Source organism: Cervus elaphus, chromosome 13 (assembly GCF_910594005.1).
Source record: "Cervus elaphus chromosome 13, mCerEla1.1, whole genome shotgun sequence".
NCBI classification, from domain to species: domain Eukaryota; kingdom Metazoa; phylum Chordata; class Mammalia; order Artiodactyla; family Cervidae; genus Cervus; species Cervus elaphus.
In genome coordinates, this window is record NC_057827.1 from 52,973,077 (window position 1) to 52,990,616 (window position 17,540).

Sequence of the window (17,540 nt, forward strand, 5' to 3'; positions counted from 1 at the left end):
TAGGTAGCTATGTTTTTGCTAGATGGGCTGGGATAGTCCTAGTACATACCTGGTTAGGACATCTTACTTTGGTGTAAATGATATGTGGCCTCCTTGGGGCAAAGGGCATGTAAGAAATTGATACAGAGCAATGCCATGATAAACTAATGGAAAGTAATCAGATTTTCTCATTTAAACAAGAAGATGTAAAGACACTGTAGAAGTTGAAATACATGTGGGCCTATTAAATCTGTGAAGGAGAAGAAGCTAAGCAGAGACAGTCAGACAGTATATAGAGGGGAGTGCACGGGAATTGAGCAAGGAAAAAGCAAAGTCAAAATTCATGAAAGAGAAATCGTACAATATATGATGAAATTGTAGCCAGATACCTCTTGATACTGTAAAGATTATCCATTTAATCTTGACAGTATTTGCACTTCAGAAGTTAGCAGTACTGTTCTTTATACAAAAATTTGACATTTACTTAGAAAAACAAATCTTTGAGAATCATATTAAGTCAACTTCTCAATAGAAGCATGTTAAAATTCTCTTTTAAGTTTTTTTTTTGAGATATGGGATCCAGGTGTTTATTTCTTTAATAGTCTTTCTTTCAAAAGTCCCTAAACATGGCCATGTAATTTAACTTATCCTTGACATCTTGACCTTTTTCCCTTTAACACTGTCATCTATTACTACTGTCATCTATTACTAGCAGCAGTTTCACATCAGTGCTTTCCTAACCAGAATGCCAGAAATAAATGAATACAAACTTTGGTGGCTTTGAGAATAATGGTTACAATTCTCTAAATGGTATAGATCTTGAGCTTTCATTCATGAAATAATGTTCTTTCTAAGGTAATATTTCCAGTTATGTATATTCAACAATGAAAGTCTATTAAGAATGTCAAAGTGCTCATACACTTTGCTTTTGTCAGAATCTTTACATTTCCCCCTTAGATCAAAATAGTGCTTGTGAAATGAATCAACATTAAAAAAATAAAATAAAATATTCTCATTAATGAGCCTTAATAATATTTAATAATGTTAGTGTAACTTGTTAACATTACAAGGCCTGACATATTTGCTCCCACTCTTAATAAAACACCTGTAATATATTTGTTAAAAAATGAATATGAAAGAATTGAATAATATGAGGAGATGGAAATGTGAGCTTTAAAAATTTTATATTAATCTCAATATATAGGCATTTGCACAAAGAGATTGCTAACCATCAGACATTGGCACTCATCTCCAGTGCTAGTACGGTCATGCTTAAAATCTTGCATGCTAGGCTTCAGCATTATGCAAACCAAGAACTTCCAGATGTCCAAGCTGGGTTTAGAGAAGGAAGAGGAACCAGAGATCAAATTGCCAACATTCACTGGATTATATAGAAAACAACAGAATTTCAGAAAAAACATCCATCTCTGTTTCATTGACTATGCTAAAGCCTTTGTGTGGATCATGACAAACTGTGGAAAGCTCTTAGAGAGATGGGAATACCAGACCATCTTACCTGTCTCTTGAGAAACCTGTTTGTGGGTCAGGAAACAACAGTTAGAACCCTGTATGGAGTAACTGATTGGTTCAAGGTTGAGAAAGGGATACAACAGGGCTGTCTGCCGTCACTCTGTTTAACCTATGCTGAGCATATCATGAGAAATGCTAGGCTGGATAAATTACAAGCTGGAATCAACACAGTCGGGAGAAACATCAACAACCTCATACATGTGAATGATACCACTTTAATGGCAGAAAGAGAAGAGGAACTAAAGAGCCTCTTGATGAGGGTGAAGGGGGAGAGTGGAAGAGCCAGCTTAAGACTAAATATTAAAAAAAACCCTAAGATTATAACATACAGCCCCATTACTACATGGCAAAGAGAAGGGGGAAATGTAGAAACTGTAACAGATTTCCTTTTCTTGGGCTCCATCTTGGACAGTGATAGCAGCCATGAAATCAGAAAACAATTTCTTCTTGGCAAGAGAGCTAAGACAAACCTAGGCAGTGTGTTGAAAAGCAGAAACAATACTCTGCCGACAAAGGTCCGTATAGTCAAGGCTATGGTCTTCCCAGTGGTCACGTACGGTTGTGAGAGCTATACTATAAAGAAGGCAGAAAGCCAAAGAATTGATGCCTTCGAACTGTGATGCTGGAGAAGACTCCTCAAAGTCCTTTGGCCAGCAAGGAGATCAAACCAGTCAATCTTAAGGGAGATCAACCGTGAATATTCATTGGAAGGACTGATGCTGAAACTGAACCTCCAATATTTTGGTCATCTGATATGAACAGATGACTCACTGGAAAAGTCCCTGATGCTGGGAAAGATTGAGGGCAGATGGAGAAGAGGGCATCAGAGGATGAGATGGCTGGATGGCATCACTGATGAAATGAACATGAACTTGGACAAATTCTGGAAGATAGTGAGGGACAAGGAAGCCTTTCATGCTACAGTTCATGGGTCGCAAAGAGTCAGACATGACTGGGTGACTGAACAACAACGTAGGCATTTGCATATTATTATAGAGACTTCCCTGGTGGTTCTGTCATAAAGAATCCACCTGCAATGAAGGAGACACAGAAGAAGTGGGTTCGATCTCTGGGTCAGGAAGATCCCTTGGAGGTGGGCATGACAACCCACTCCAGTATTCTTGCCTGGAAAAATCTCATGGACAGAGGAGCCTGAAGAGCTACAGTCCATGGGATTGCAGAAGAGTCAGACACAACTCAGCGACTAAGCAAGAACAATGTTATTTGAACTCACTGTTGTGAAATCTGCATACAGTGCAGCTTAAACCGTACCTTGGGCATGGGCAACTGAGAATGTGGGTGAATGACAGGAGCAGTCCAGAGACTTCCCTTCCCTTCCTTTCTCCAGTTCAGGAACATTATGCCTCCCTGTTTCAGAAACTAGAAAATCAATTATCCAACCAGAGTTAAACTAAGAAAAAATTCAGCTGAATATTTGCCCAGATCATCAATGTGCAAAGGACCTTAAAACATTATTGTGTTAATAGTACTAGTTGTTGTTCAGTCACTCAGTTGTGTCTGACTCTTTATGACCCCATGGGCTGCAGCATGCCAGGCTTCCCTTTCCTTCACCATCTCCTAGAGTTTGCTCAACGCATGTCCATTGAGGCATTGATACCATTCAAGCATCCCATCCTCTGTCACCCTCTTCTCCTACTGCCTTCAATCTTTCCCAGCATCAGGGTCTTTTCCAGTGAGTTGGCTCTTCACATTAGGTAGCCGAAGTATGGAAGCTTCAGCTTCAGCAGCAGTCCTTCCAGTGGGTATTCAGGGTTAATTTCCTTTAGGATTGACTGGTTTGATTAGTAGAGAAGCATGTAAATAAGGGAAGTAATAATTTCTCCCCCAAAATCCCTTTCTATACTTTATGTGAATCTTCAGAAAGTAAAAGAGAGTGGAAAACTAATAATGACCTGCAAAAATCATTTCCTAAAACAGAATAAAAATGAGGATTTTTCTAAAGATCTACTATATGTGTATTAATTTTTTAAAAAAGGCACCAATGTAGAGTATAATGTTGAACATATAGAAATTTAGGGTGAAGAAAAATCCCCCCAAAAGTTTCCAAATCATTAAAAAGAAAATGTAGTGCTATTCAGAAATAAAATTCAATTTAACTGCAAATTTCTTATAATTAACAATTTAGACTATATAAAGCAGTAGATTAATATTTGGGAGAAGATTTTTTATAATCTAGAATTAATACCTATCCAAAATAGCATTCTAGTATAAAGGTAAAAATGTTAAAAATTGGTTATGTAATGACACACAAAGCTTATAACTTATAGTCAATATCTGAAACAACTATTCTAGAACAACTAGCAAAATAGTTAACCAACTTAATAAAGAAATCAAAGAAAGCAGGGGGATGATGTAAAATACTAACACAAAAAACTCTCTTTCACATTCATATTTACATGAAAAATTTTCATTTGATGAAAATAATTTTTAAAGGAACTGGAACTAAAATGACAAAAAGCAGACAATGTGAGAAGAAAAAATAAGTAATAGTATGCCAGAGTGTTTGTGTCTTATTTTTAGCAAAATTTAATGTTTGTTGACATCTTATTAATATAAATGATTATAAACATGTATATTTCATAATAAAGATAGCTGCATAAGAATAGAAATATACCCATTATTTTTCTAGCAGTGGAATAGTAGTAAGGAAACAAAATTTTATAATCCAGTAATTATCATTATAGGCAATCATAAACTATAATAGCAAAAAAGGCATGCTGAGCCCCTTGGCATGTAAAAAGATTGGAAGTCATTACACCTATCCTTACCAGAAAAACTGAACAAATGAAAATCAGTGCATTTTCATGGACCTTTCAGAAACTGGTTGTAAGGCCACCCAAATCCTTGAAATCTAGAGAGATAGCCAACCCCCCCACCCCCCGACCTCCCACAGCAAGGTACAATATTGCGTGTCTATCTGCTTGCCTGGGGCAGAAGCCACCAGACAGCACAGCTGATTAAAAAAAATCCTTTAAATGGTAATTTTGGAAAATTACTTGGAGGCTGCATCCAGAGAAACTATGGAAGGTTGTTTCACCAGGACTCTGCTATTTTCATGGGTTTCTCTCCAGGAACCTTAATGATTCTCATGTTAAGAAGCTGAGAGAAATCATCTCATAGTCCTGAAAGAGGGAGGGGTAGACTAACCACGATGAAATTCTCCTAGACTCTTTCCCCTAGTAAAGAGCCAACCTCCAGGAGGAAGGGATTCCCAGGGGACAATTCTGAACCCTTATCCTCTGGAAAGGAAGGGAACTCTGCCCAACTCCAGGCAGTTTCAGCCTTCATGTCTTCTGTGAAGGAAATAAAAATATCATAGGGATATTAAGAAAGAAGTTGGAGTGACTCCAGACAGGGAAGAGAATAGCAATAGGGGTATGTCCTTAAAGAAGGGATAAATACTTGTGAAGGTCCAATAAAAGAGAGACACAACCAGAAGACTGTAGAATGTCCTCTGCCCCATTCTCTATCCACACACCATAAACCTCCAATATAATAACAGTGTACTGCCTTGAAAGACCTATATCACACTGAGTCTCTCTTAGTAGCAATTCATAAGAGAATTTGAAAGCCTAGAAGTGAAACTAAAACAAGGACCATAAATGATCCTTAATCATTTAAACCTCTTGTACCTATTGCTATAATAAATGTTAAATATGGCCCAAATCCCAGGCAGATTATCATAAATCTTCACACTAAAAGAATATTTATGTTAGCACTTATTGCCTTATATGACATACCCTGTTTTCAATTTTAAAAAATTGCAATGGCATACCAAAAAGCAAGAAAAATACATGGAAGAGACAAAGCAAACCAAATAAAACTCAGATGTGACATATTTGTTGGAATTACAAGTTTAGGAATTTAAAATAAGAATTATTAATATATTATGGGCTCTAATGAAAAAAGTATACAACATGCAAGAACAGATGGGTTATGGATGCCATCAGAGAGAAGAAACCATAAAAAATATCAAAATGAGACACTAGAAATCAATAGCATAGTGACAGAAATGAGTGGTGCCTTCACTGTGCTCATCAGGTAAGACAAGGATAAGGAAACTTCAGAGTAAGTCAATATGAACCTCCCCAGCTGAAAAGCAGAGCAAATAAGAATGAAAACAAAAAGTCCAGGAACTTTGAGATAATATCCGAAAGTGTGATATGTTCACACTTTTGATAGGATCCAAAATCATATCCAGAAAGTTCTTACAAAATAAAGAAGTATAAATATAAAAACAAAGCAAAACAAAATATATATTACACACACACACACACACACACACACACACACACACACCTTCTTGGATATATCACAATGAAATTGCACAGAAACTCAAAGACAAAAATAAAATCTTGTTATGGGAAATCAGAAAATAAAGGAATACCTATGGAAGAATTAGGCTAATAATTACAATTGACATAAAATACCATGAAAGTAAGAAAAGAGATTTAGGTTAGATACGACTGGTAATCTCATACCTAGCACAGATAACGAGCTTTAATATATGTTAATAAGACAAAATTAAGGAATCTGGAGAATTCAGGGTGAAATTCAGATGGTGACAAAATAATTAATAAAAAATGTATGCTATAACCTCACTCAATACGTTGGAGGAAAAAAGGTTCTTATCTAAGTAACTCTGGAAATAAGTGGAGACCCTAAAAACAAAAGGAGCTGATCATTGGCTTTGTACTATAGTTGGTATGATTTTTCCCCATAAAGGTGTGGGTTGATGTGTCACATATATATTGTGATTGAACAAATAAGTAAATGGATGGAACATGGTGAATCAGGTTTTTCACTGACATCAGTGGAGTCTATAGATTTAAAAATGTATTTATATAAAATGCCAGAAGACTAGAATGATCTATGTGATATTGGATTAGGGCTGGATACTTCAGTATGGATTCACTCTAATCTAATACAGATTGATATAAATCTACAGAGTAACATATAGTTGGAGACGAACAACAAGCACATTTAGTGTTCAGTGCTTGGTTTCTAATACCAGTATGTAAAGGAAGGAAAATGAAAAGCTTGGTAGAGGAACCTGACCAACACAACCTCAGTTAGGTGGCCAAAGTCATCATCAGTAACCCATACACCCAAAACAATGATGAAAGAAACTTCAGGCAAACTCACGTGGAAAAGTAGCTTAAAAATTTCCTTAGCAATACTCCTCAAAATGCATGAAGTCATCAGAAACAATGACAGTCTTCAAAATTGTGACTGCCAAGAGACATGATGGCAATATACAAAGTGGTAGACCAGAATAGAAAAAAGATACTAAGCAGAAAAGAAGGAAATCTGAATAAACAAGGGTTTAATTAATAATCATATGTTGATATTGTTCATTTGCATGACAAATGTACCCAACTAAAGTAAGACATTAACAATAGAGGAAACTGAACATGGTGTAAAAGAGAATTATTATCTTTGCAACTTTCTGTAAATGTAAAAGTACTGTAATAAAAGCTACTGTAAGTAATGTAAATGTAAAAACTATCCTGTAATTAAATGTTTGTTTAAAAAGTAAAGGGATGAATTAAGGGTAAAATTTTATGACCCTAACAAAACTCACTCCAATTTCTCTTTAAAAAATAACTTAGTAAATAGTAGACAAAAATTTGGTCAGCAAATAAGTGTCCAAACAATCTAAACACACATAGCAATAGTAAAGTTAAACTTCTTAAAAATGGATACTTTGCAGGTTGATTTGTAAAAAACTGAGTACATATTCCAATGATGACTTTTATGTATCACTTATCACAATTGTATACTATGGAAAGGGCTGTTATTTTTAATTTTCAAGTTTCAGAAAAATTTAACACTAAAACTGACAAGGAAATATACTGGCCATTGTTTGCATTTTAACTAAAGAAAATGAAGGTTTATACAGTGAAGTTATTTGCCCTCATTATTTTCTGTTATTGCTGGTAGTGGTAGTAGTAGCAGTGATATTGTTTCAATTTGTTTGATTTTAATTTTATTTTGCCTATATTTCTATTTCTCCCTGAGTTCAATTATTTATTGGGCTAAAAAGCAATTTCCTCACTTATCATTAAAGAAAAGAGGCCATCTTTCTATTTGATATATTTCCTCTTTTAGTTCATTATCTTGTTTATCCATTTCTCAGTGGTAAACCTAATATAAAATCCTGAGCAGGTCAAGTTAAGTACACCACCTGAATGTGGGTGTACTTGAGAAGAAATTACTAAGTCTAATGTATTGTATCATGTTCTACTTGTTTTAAAAATGGTTGATTTATTCCAGTGAGGTTTCAACCTTATTTTAAAAAGCAACAGTCCTTGCCAGTTTGTGCATCCAGTTAAATATTAGGACTGTGCAACTGAAGAGAAATTTTTAGTGTATAACCCAGTTTGTGAAGAACATCACCTTTTCCTCACTACTATAGAAAAGAAAAAAAAAAACAGTAGATTTCCATTATAATTAGGTAAGAGGGTAACATCTTTTTTACATGCAATAGACAAATAGAAGCTTTGTTTTTTAATTTAAATTTTTTTGGTAAATTTTATTTATTCATTTTTTAAATAATTAAGTTTTTGTTTTTCTGATTGGGCAAATTGCATTAGAGTTGAAGTGCTGGTTTCTTGACCATAATTAAAATTATAGTCAACTCAGATTTACATATATAATATTCATATATGTCATTGAAAATAGCCACACCTAATGAGATTAAGTGATGAAGATCTTAAAATGAAGATTTTAGGAGATCTTAAAATCTATTTAGGGAAGTGTGTCTTGCTTCGTGGGTTTTTCATGGAGATCGCTATATAAAAGACAATCCACACCTCTTCAGACAGTCAATGAAACATCTAAATTGCAATCAGTACAACCTTAATAGTAGTTACAGTCCTCTATTTTACAAACTAGTTACACTACATACACAAACAGACAATAAGCAAAACAACTTATTGAGTAGTATATATATACTGTATAATACTGAGAAACTTTAGAATGTATTTAGAACATTCCTGTTTTAGCCCTCATCCCTATGCACTACATAGTCGCTTTGCCTTCAGCAAGCACCTCAGCTGGTCAAAATTCTTTGCCTTGTCAGTATTCCAAAATTTTATTACCAAGGGGCTTGGGCAGTTATGAATGTTTTCTGTGTTTGGTAGCTGTAGATTTCCATTATTTTTTCCTATTGGATGTGAAATTACTAAGATATAATTAGGAGATCTTCTAACTTACATATTTCTCACCACCCCTATTTTGTGATAACAGCTAAATGAATCTTCCCAGTCTGCACAGTAAGCTCCCGCGCGTGTTGGCTCAGTTGCCATGAGCCAAATGACAACCATGGTCTCCAGTTTATCGTTCAATCCTGATAGTAGTTTGTGCCCTGAAAACTGAAACTTATGTATTAGCTTTTCATTGCTTTGCAACATATTACCACATACTTGGGAGCTTAAAACACTCATTTTCTATGTTTTTGTATGTGAGAAGTTCACAGCAGGGCTCAATTGGAGTTCTCTGCTTGGGGTCTTCTAAGGCCAAAATCAAGGTGTCAGTTAAGCTGGACTCTTATTTAGATGGAAGATCTATGGAAGAATACACTTCCAAGCTCTTTTATGCAGTCAGGAAAGATTATTAATATTTCCTTATAGTTTAGGATGGAGTTTCCTGGCTGTTGCCCAGGGGAAGGACACATCTTCCAGACACTGCTTGGATTCTTCATTGCATGGCCCTCTCCCTCTTTTAAAGTCAGAAGCATTTTCTTGAATACTTTCCTGGCTTGTTCTTTTACTTCTAGTTTTTAAGGTACACCTTACTGAGTCAGATATAACCAGATAATCTTCACATCTTAAGGCCGATTGACTTGCGATTTTGATTATGTCACAAAATCATGTCATCATGTAAGTTCTTTAATGTTTGAATAACCAGGGAACAGGGATGCTGTGTATATGTGATAGGGGGAGAAGGGAGCAGATTTTTAGAATTTTGCCTGTCACAGCCTCTAATCCATCCAGCAGAACCCATATTTTCAAAAAGATGGTAATAAAAAATGTGAAGTCTTTTATTAGGTATAACTGTGAGAGGAGGTGCTATAAATTTTATCCTTCTACTCACAGAACCATGAATCCAGGGTATGGGAGAAACAACACAATATATTGATTCTTAGTGTATATACATCAAGGAGGATACTATCCCAGCCCTGTGGTGTTGTCATCAAGCGAGCACCATGAGTAAATTTGCAAAAGATTTTCTGTAAAAGGTCATTCAACTGTTTAACAGGGTGATGGGGAAAATGATAAGACTAGCAACTTCCCTGACCAAGAACTCATTAGCACAGTTGATTTTATAGACAATGACTTCCCTGATAAGAATCAGTGATATTGGGAAAACATAAGCAATGTTGTTGGCATAAATTTGATGAGATTTGTACATACATAAGCATATAACTAATGTGTGTGTTTTTTTTTTTTTTTTTTTGTCAGAAGCTTTCAAAGCAGGGAATGCAAATCAGTATCAAAATTAGCTATCTATTACAGTGAGAACAAATCATTCCACCTTCCATTGTAGAATTCACCCAGTGTGGACAGAGGGACTTCTCAATGAATGGTAGCATGTTGTGGGATAAGTATTTTAGTCTCTTTCTGGCAGGTTTGACACTTAGCAGTGGCCATCACCAAATGCTTCTTGGTGAGTGGAAGTTCTTATTGCTTAATCCATACATACCCTCCATTTTTCCCCTATGACTACATTAGCCAATGCCCACTGGGAAGTCTTGGAGAGAATTTGACTGACATTCAAGGACTAATTTATCTTGTCTACCTGATTATTCTTTTTTTTCCCCCCTAAACGTGGCCATGGGGCATAAGTATGTTTATTAGAGATGTCCATCCTTGTAACTTTTCCTGTCCCCTTTATCAATGATTTTTCAACCATATTCCTTCCATTCCCCTAACTCTCAAGCCAAACTGTTCACCACAGGTCAATGTAGCACTAAAATTCTGGACATCTCTCCTTCTAGTCAAAGTTAACAACAAGGTAAACTGCTTGGTAGAAGGATTTTCTCTGAAAATGTTGCTTCAGAGCTACTCCTGAGTAGTGTGCTAATGCTGCATATCTTCACTTTTGGGTGGTACCGAAACACTTTGGAGAGTTATTTTTAAGCCAGACTCACTACATACTGTGCATAAAGAATTTCTCATGGACCATAAATGCCAGTAAAGAGAAAGGGGAGGCTATGTAGTGGTAGGAGAAGTCATGAAAACAGGAACTTGGTTTTTTTAGTAACTGAGTCTTATTTTAACTGGGAAGGGTTAATTTTGACTTCATACTGGACCCACTTCTGTGACTTCAACTCTTATTTTGCCACTTTTGTGATTGTGGGTATACATAATGGCCTGCTTCAGGGAGACCTGCCAGCCTCCCTCTTCTTGACAGTTGGGCTATAGGGTGGCTTTGTTTGGCTCATAGAGAATGAGCCTGCCCCTGCCCACTTGGGAAGGACCGTGACATTCTTTAGTTCTTTGTGTGGGAAATAGCACCTCTTGTCTACTGCTTGCCACTGTGGCTCAGCAGTTCACATTTGGGGGCTGGAATCACAAATAGCTGTGGTATCTTTGTTTATTGATATGACAGGAGATATTCCATTTCACACCACCCATGAAATGACTATAACGGAGTGAAGCTAACACATCCACATGCCTGAGGCTTGCCATTCTAGGAGATATTTGCAAGAATTAAAAGTTCTCTTTACTTTGATTCCTCACCCCACCCCCATTTCTGATCTGCAAAAGAACCTGTCATCCAGGCCCTGACAAGATGGTTATTTTGAGATGTTAGTCTGCCATCTTCTCGGTCAGCCAGCTCTCTGAATAAAGTCATATTCTTTGCCTCACACCTTGTCTCTGATTTATTGTTCTATCGTGTGTCAAGTAGAGTGAGCTTGGACCCAGTAACGTTGTTTGTGTGTATGCTACCTACTTTTGAAGATTGAGTGCTACTTTGCACACTCAACTTTATGGCTTGATGAGGCAGACAACACCCAGTTAATGGTGGACATATGGAATTTTATGGTAAATTGATATGAGTGTGCTTAGTCACTTCAGTCTTGTCTGACACTTTTCAACCCAATGGACTATAGCTTACCAGGGTCCGCTGTCCTTGGGATTTTCCAGAATACTGGAGTGGGTTGCCATGCCCTCTTTCAGGGGATCTTCCCAACCCAGGGGACAAACCAACACCTCCTGTGTCTCATGCATTGCAGGCAGATTCTTTACTCCTGAGCCACTGGGGATGCCTGATAAATTGGGGGACAAGTTAAAATATTTAGTCACTTCTGGGACCCCAAAACAAGCATGAAGTGAATAGTTATGTGTAGAGATCAACATAGCTTTACTCCAAACTTATGGAAGTATACACTGTGAATTGGGCTTCCCAGGTGGCTCAGTGGTAGAGAATTCACCTGCCAGTGTAGGAGACCTGGGTTTGATCCCTGGGTTGGGAAGATTCCCTGGAGGAGGAAATGGCAATACACTCCAGTATTCTTGCCTGGAAAATCCCTTGGACAGAGGAGCCTCATTGGCTATAGTCTATAGGGTTGCAAAGAGTCAAAAACAACAGAACACACACACGTGTACTGTGAATCACCAACATTGTCCTGCCAAATATGACAAACTTCATCCCTATCATCCTTAGCACCATTAAATCTGCTGGGTCTCAGGAACAGTTGGCATAAGAGCCTGCACTGCAGTCTGGACTTATTGCACTACAGGTTCTCTGCATCTTATTTAAAACTAGCATCTTTTCATCTTATTAGGTAAATGGATTAGAATTGCAAACTCAAATGAAATATATATTAGTCCCAAAATTCAAAGGCCCTAGGCACTGCTTCTCTTTTTTAAGAAGGAAATGTTATTCATCAGGGTTATAAGTTCAACAGATAATTTTTTCCCCATATTTTCTGCAGAAACTAGTGCTGGCAAAATTCCTAACACAGGGCACTTTTTGCACTAGACTAAAATTTCCCTTTCGATCTTTACTAACATTCTCCTTAGGACCCTTCTAGCTTGCACCTGACAGTTGGTCCCAAAGCCGATCCACATATTTCAGCCTTTTGTCACAGCTACAGCCTAATTTTGTTACCAATATCTGTTTAGGTATCTGTGCTGCATGGCAAATCTGTTCTAAAGCCTGCTGGATTATTTGACAATTATTTTATTTTTTTAATTTCTCATGATTCCATTTGTTGACAGTGGCTCAGCTGGATGGTTCTTCTGCTCCAGGTCATTGTCATCAGGTGCCACTAGAATCTGTAGTCTGTATTGGGCTGAAATGTTCAAGACATTTAACCTATGTGGTTCCAGTTAATGCTGGTTCTTGACTAGGAGCTTCTTCATGGATCTTAGTGAGAACGACAAAGATTCTGTCACTGTGATCTTTCCATGTGGCTTTGACTTCTAACAACAAGGTAACTGTTTCTTTTTGAGGGGTGGGTGCTGTGCTGGGTCTTCATTGCTCTGCACGGACTTTCTCTAGCTGTGGTGAAAGGGGTCTACTCTCTAACTGCAGTGCGTGGACTTCTCATTGTGGTGGCTTCTCCTGTTGCAAAGCACAGACTCTAGGCACTCGGGTTTCAGTAGTAGGTGCACAGTCTCAGTGGCTCTGCAGCATGTGGAATTATCCTGACCAGGGATTGAACCTGTGTCCCCTGCATTAGCAGACAGATTCTTATCCACTGCACCACCAGGGAAGTTGCAAGATCAAGTTTTTAAGATCAAATGTTCTAAAAGGTAAAAGGGGCACTTCAGATCTTCTAAGGACTATCTTTGGAAGTTACACAGAATTACTTAGCTGCATTTTATTGATCAAAGAGAGTAACAAGGCAAGCCCAAATTCGATGAGGGGGCACATACTGTGTGTGAGTACTTGAAGGTCTCATTCATTAGGAGCCATTTCTATGGATTAGCTGTAGTAGAAAAGCTTTGGAATGTTTGTATCAAATATACACAGTGTTAGCACCTCAAATCCTGTAATCTTGAGCATTATAATATGTTCTGCGTATTCACTTCTCTTTAGTTGCCTATGCTCAGATCCTTAGAACTGCTCCTAGAATGTTCTGTGTGAACACAAATCATACATATCTTTCTACTGCTCAGTACTGTTTATTGACTCCCTCATATTTTAGAATAAAGATTATGCTACACATCTTCTAGTTTCAACTCTTCGCACAGGAGTGAGAATGTAGTCAGTGCAAAGACAATTTTATAAATGGTTGCATGAATGATGAATGAAGCACCATGTAGTGTAAGCTTCTCTAAATGGCATTTTCAGTTTTCAAAACCAAGAAGTAATATTTAATTCCTTTACTTTATTTAGAATAGGATCTGATTGATACCCTCAAGGAATTCAGAGCTTAGTAAGAAAAACAGATATAGAAAGTGATAAGGAAAGTACAGTATGGTAAATGTCATAAAATGTGTTTAACAAAAGTAATTTATGAAAGGAGAGTAGTTTAAAAGATGTATAAAAAAAGACATGTACACATGCACTGAATTTTCTTGGAAATCTCAAATTTATAACTGTTCCATTGATGACATATTTTTATATTGTAACATTCTAGTTTATACAATATGCTATATATATTTCCTTTGAAAAATGAAAGATGGATACATGTAGGCAAAAGTGATTTATTTTTATATTATACACTCAAAAAAGCATTCCTGTATAATATAAAAATCACTTAAGTTTTCATCTTGTTTTGTGAATTGTGTAAATAATAGAGTACACCATGGGTATGCATTGACTTCTGGTAGTAAAATAATAACAACAATAAATCTACTTGGCACTATAATGCACACATTTATTCTCCTAATTATTTCTATAGTAATTCAAAAAATATGATGTTGATTTAATCTGATTTTTAAGGTATTATGAGTACATGATAGGGAGCAGATTCCAAAAACTGCTGACTTCAACAAGCTCACTCCTTGGAGGTTATATTTATAAGTATCTTTTCTTACTAACTGTCATTATGGCATTTTGAAATCTTCATTCCTGTTTAGCTTATCTCTTGAAAATGATATGGCTTCTTGGCCTAGGCATGCCCATAGAGATATCACTTTGGATGGTCTGAAAAGAATCAATCTGGTACATACCTACTTCTCTCCAAGACTAACAACACATATTTCAGATATATTGAAAGCTGGCATTAGAGAGTTAAGACAGTGCTTTCCATCTAGATTCCCTAATGTTGTTATAAGATATGTATGTCTGTACATTCTTGCAGATATAAGATTATAACATGACTAACTTTGTATACAACCACATGAAATAAGCTTAAAGCAATATTTTATTGTAATCTATATTAAATTTATATTTACCAAATAGTTGAATTTCTTCACATAGATTTATATTTGATCATGTGCACACTTAATTTTGGTATTTTTTCCCTGATCATTTAACCTGAAAGCACTTTCTTATATGACCCCCAAAGCCCACAGTACCTCCTTCTCCATCTAGTGATCTATATCAATAATTGAACACATATTCTTCCATATTTTTCCTTCAGGCTCATAGGATCAGGAAAGGCAAGGCAGACAATAAAGGCATGTGATCAGGCAAGTTAACAATGTAAGTCCCTGGAGTCTAACACCTATTGTAGAACGTAAGGGGTCACTGTAGCTCATGCATCTCAAATTATCCAGCCAATAGGGACAGGAGAAATCGGGTGCTTATCCAGCAGGTCCAATCAGGTTCTGGTTGAGCACTCTTACTGAAGACATGCAATACTCGGCAGTAGTGACAGCCTGCGGTGTTTGCAGGCCGGACAGACCCAGATTTTCAAAGAAAGCCCTCATTTGAGTGGTACATGCTGGGGGTTGGAGGGCAGGCTGAAATGTACCATACCAGTAAGCTCCAAGAGGTTTATAACAGGGTAATGCCAACCTTTTCTGACAAAGAAACTTTAGAAATTACCTGTGGAATATGGAAGAGGCTTTATCAGACTGTATTCTTGAGTGACTATGTCCAGTCAGCATCCCAATGCTGCAGACTGGACTTTAGCAAGTAGTAAATCATACTTGTTAAAGAATAAAGATTTGGGTGTTTATGTATTACAACAGCAGCTGTTAATAAATATCTGTTATTTCTCTGACTCTAAAGGACTCTAAAAATGAAGTATTAAAATTTCAATAGCCCTAATCCTTTACTGGATATGAAGATCCCATAGCATACATTTTAAATACCTTATTTAAAATTCTTCAAAAGAGGTACTGAATACTCTTTGTAATTCTTGTTCTGAATTTACATGGAATAATGCATAGGAAATTATCTTATGATTTGTTTTCAACATGACAATATCTTGCTTGCTAATGTGTTACCAGAATAATCAGAGCTTTTGAACCTGACTATAACTTTGCTGGTGGTTCAGCGGTAAAGAATCCACCTGCCAGTGCAGAAGATGTGGGCTTGATCCCTGGGTTGGGAAGATCCCCTGGAGAGGGAAATGGCAAACCACTCCAGTATTCTTGCCTGCAAAGTCCCATGGACAGAGAAGCCTGGTGGGCTGTTAGTCCATGGGGTCATAAAAGAGTCAGACACAACTTAGCAACTGAACAAAAACAACATATCTTTGCTAGTGACCAAGAACTCCATAGGCTTCTTTACTGATCAATTTTACAGAAACTCTTCAGTCTCTAATACCTCTTTACTTCTTTCAAAAAAAATCACTTTGTCAAGAGATTTTAGCACCTCCTAGACATTAAGGTAAGAATAAACAGAAAAATACAGATTTTAAGGTCTTAAAATATTAAGGAAGACCCTCAGTGGTTTTTTCTCACTTGAAAGTGAAAGTGTTAGTCTCTCAGTTGTGTCCAACTCTTTGGGACCCTATAGACTGTAGCCTACCAGGCTCCTCTCCATGGAATTCCCCAGGCAAGAATACTGGAGTGGGTTGCCATTCCCTTCTCCAGACGATCTTCCTAACCCAGGGGCTGAACCCCAGTCTCCAGCGTTGCAGGCAGATTCTTTACCATCTGAGCCACCTTGAGTTTACAGCTCGAGGACTTCCCTGACTTCTTGCCTTCCCATTCAGCTAGGTCATTTTCAAAATTACTCTCCTTCCTTGGGTCTCTAATATCCTATAAATGGATTCAAATTCAATATACTTTTATTAGTCTGTTATCAACTATTTTCATCATATTCATAGGAATTAATTGGCTATTTATTAAACACAGAAAACTCAGACCAACAGTTCATGTACATTGTACATTTTAATCATCATAAGCATACTGTAGAACAGGCATTCATGTTTTGATTGACAGAAGAAAATATCAAGTTTGTTGTCAAAGTTTTCAGGGATGTTAAATTAGCAAAGCTAAGTGTAACTCAAATCTGGTTAAGCCAATATATTCACTGTCATGTACCACCTCCCTCACTGGATTTATTATCCAATGTATTAATATCTGATGCTCAAAGTTACAGTAACAGAAAAACAGGTTAAGACTCCATATCATAAAGCATAGTTAGAGATATTTATCATAAATTTCAAAGTTTAAGAACATTTCCTAATATTGAAAAGATTCATTTGTGGAAATTCCCATTTGTAATGCTAATCTTAGGTTGCTTTGCAAAAATAAAAAACTGGACCACCCTCCAAAAAGTATCATAAAGCACATTGCTCCCAGCTTATAAAAATATCAATCAATTGCCATTAACAAGTTATTCTAGGTACATATTCTGGCTTAGACAACTTGTGTACGTATATTTGACAGAGTCCTCTATTTGTTGTTATCTGAAGAAGCCTATTAATTTCAAATGCATGGCATATTTGAGTAAAGTAGGAGAAAATAATTAATGTGGTGCAACAACATTGTGTGGGATTTACTCATGTTACTGCCAAGATTGAGCAGAATGTAAGAAATTAGCGTTGATCATCAGTGTCTCACAATTTCTTTCATCAAGCTAAATCACAGTCACATCTGGAGTCTTTAATTGTGCCTTTCAATATGCTTAGCATACTGTAAGTGCTGATT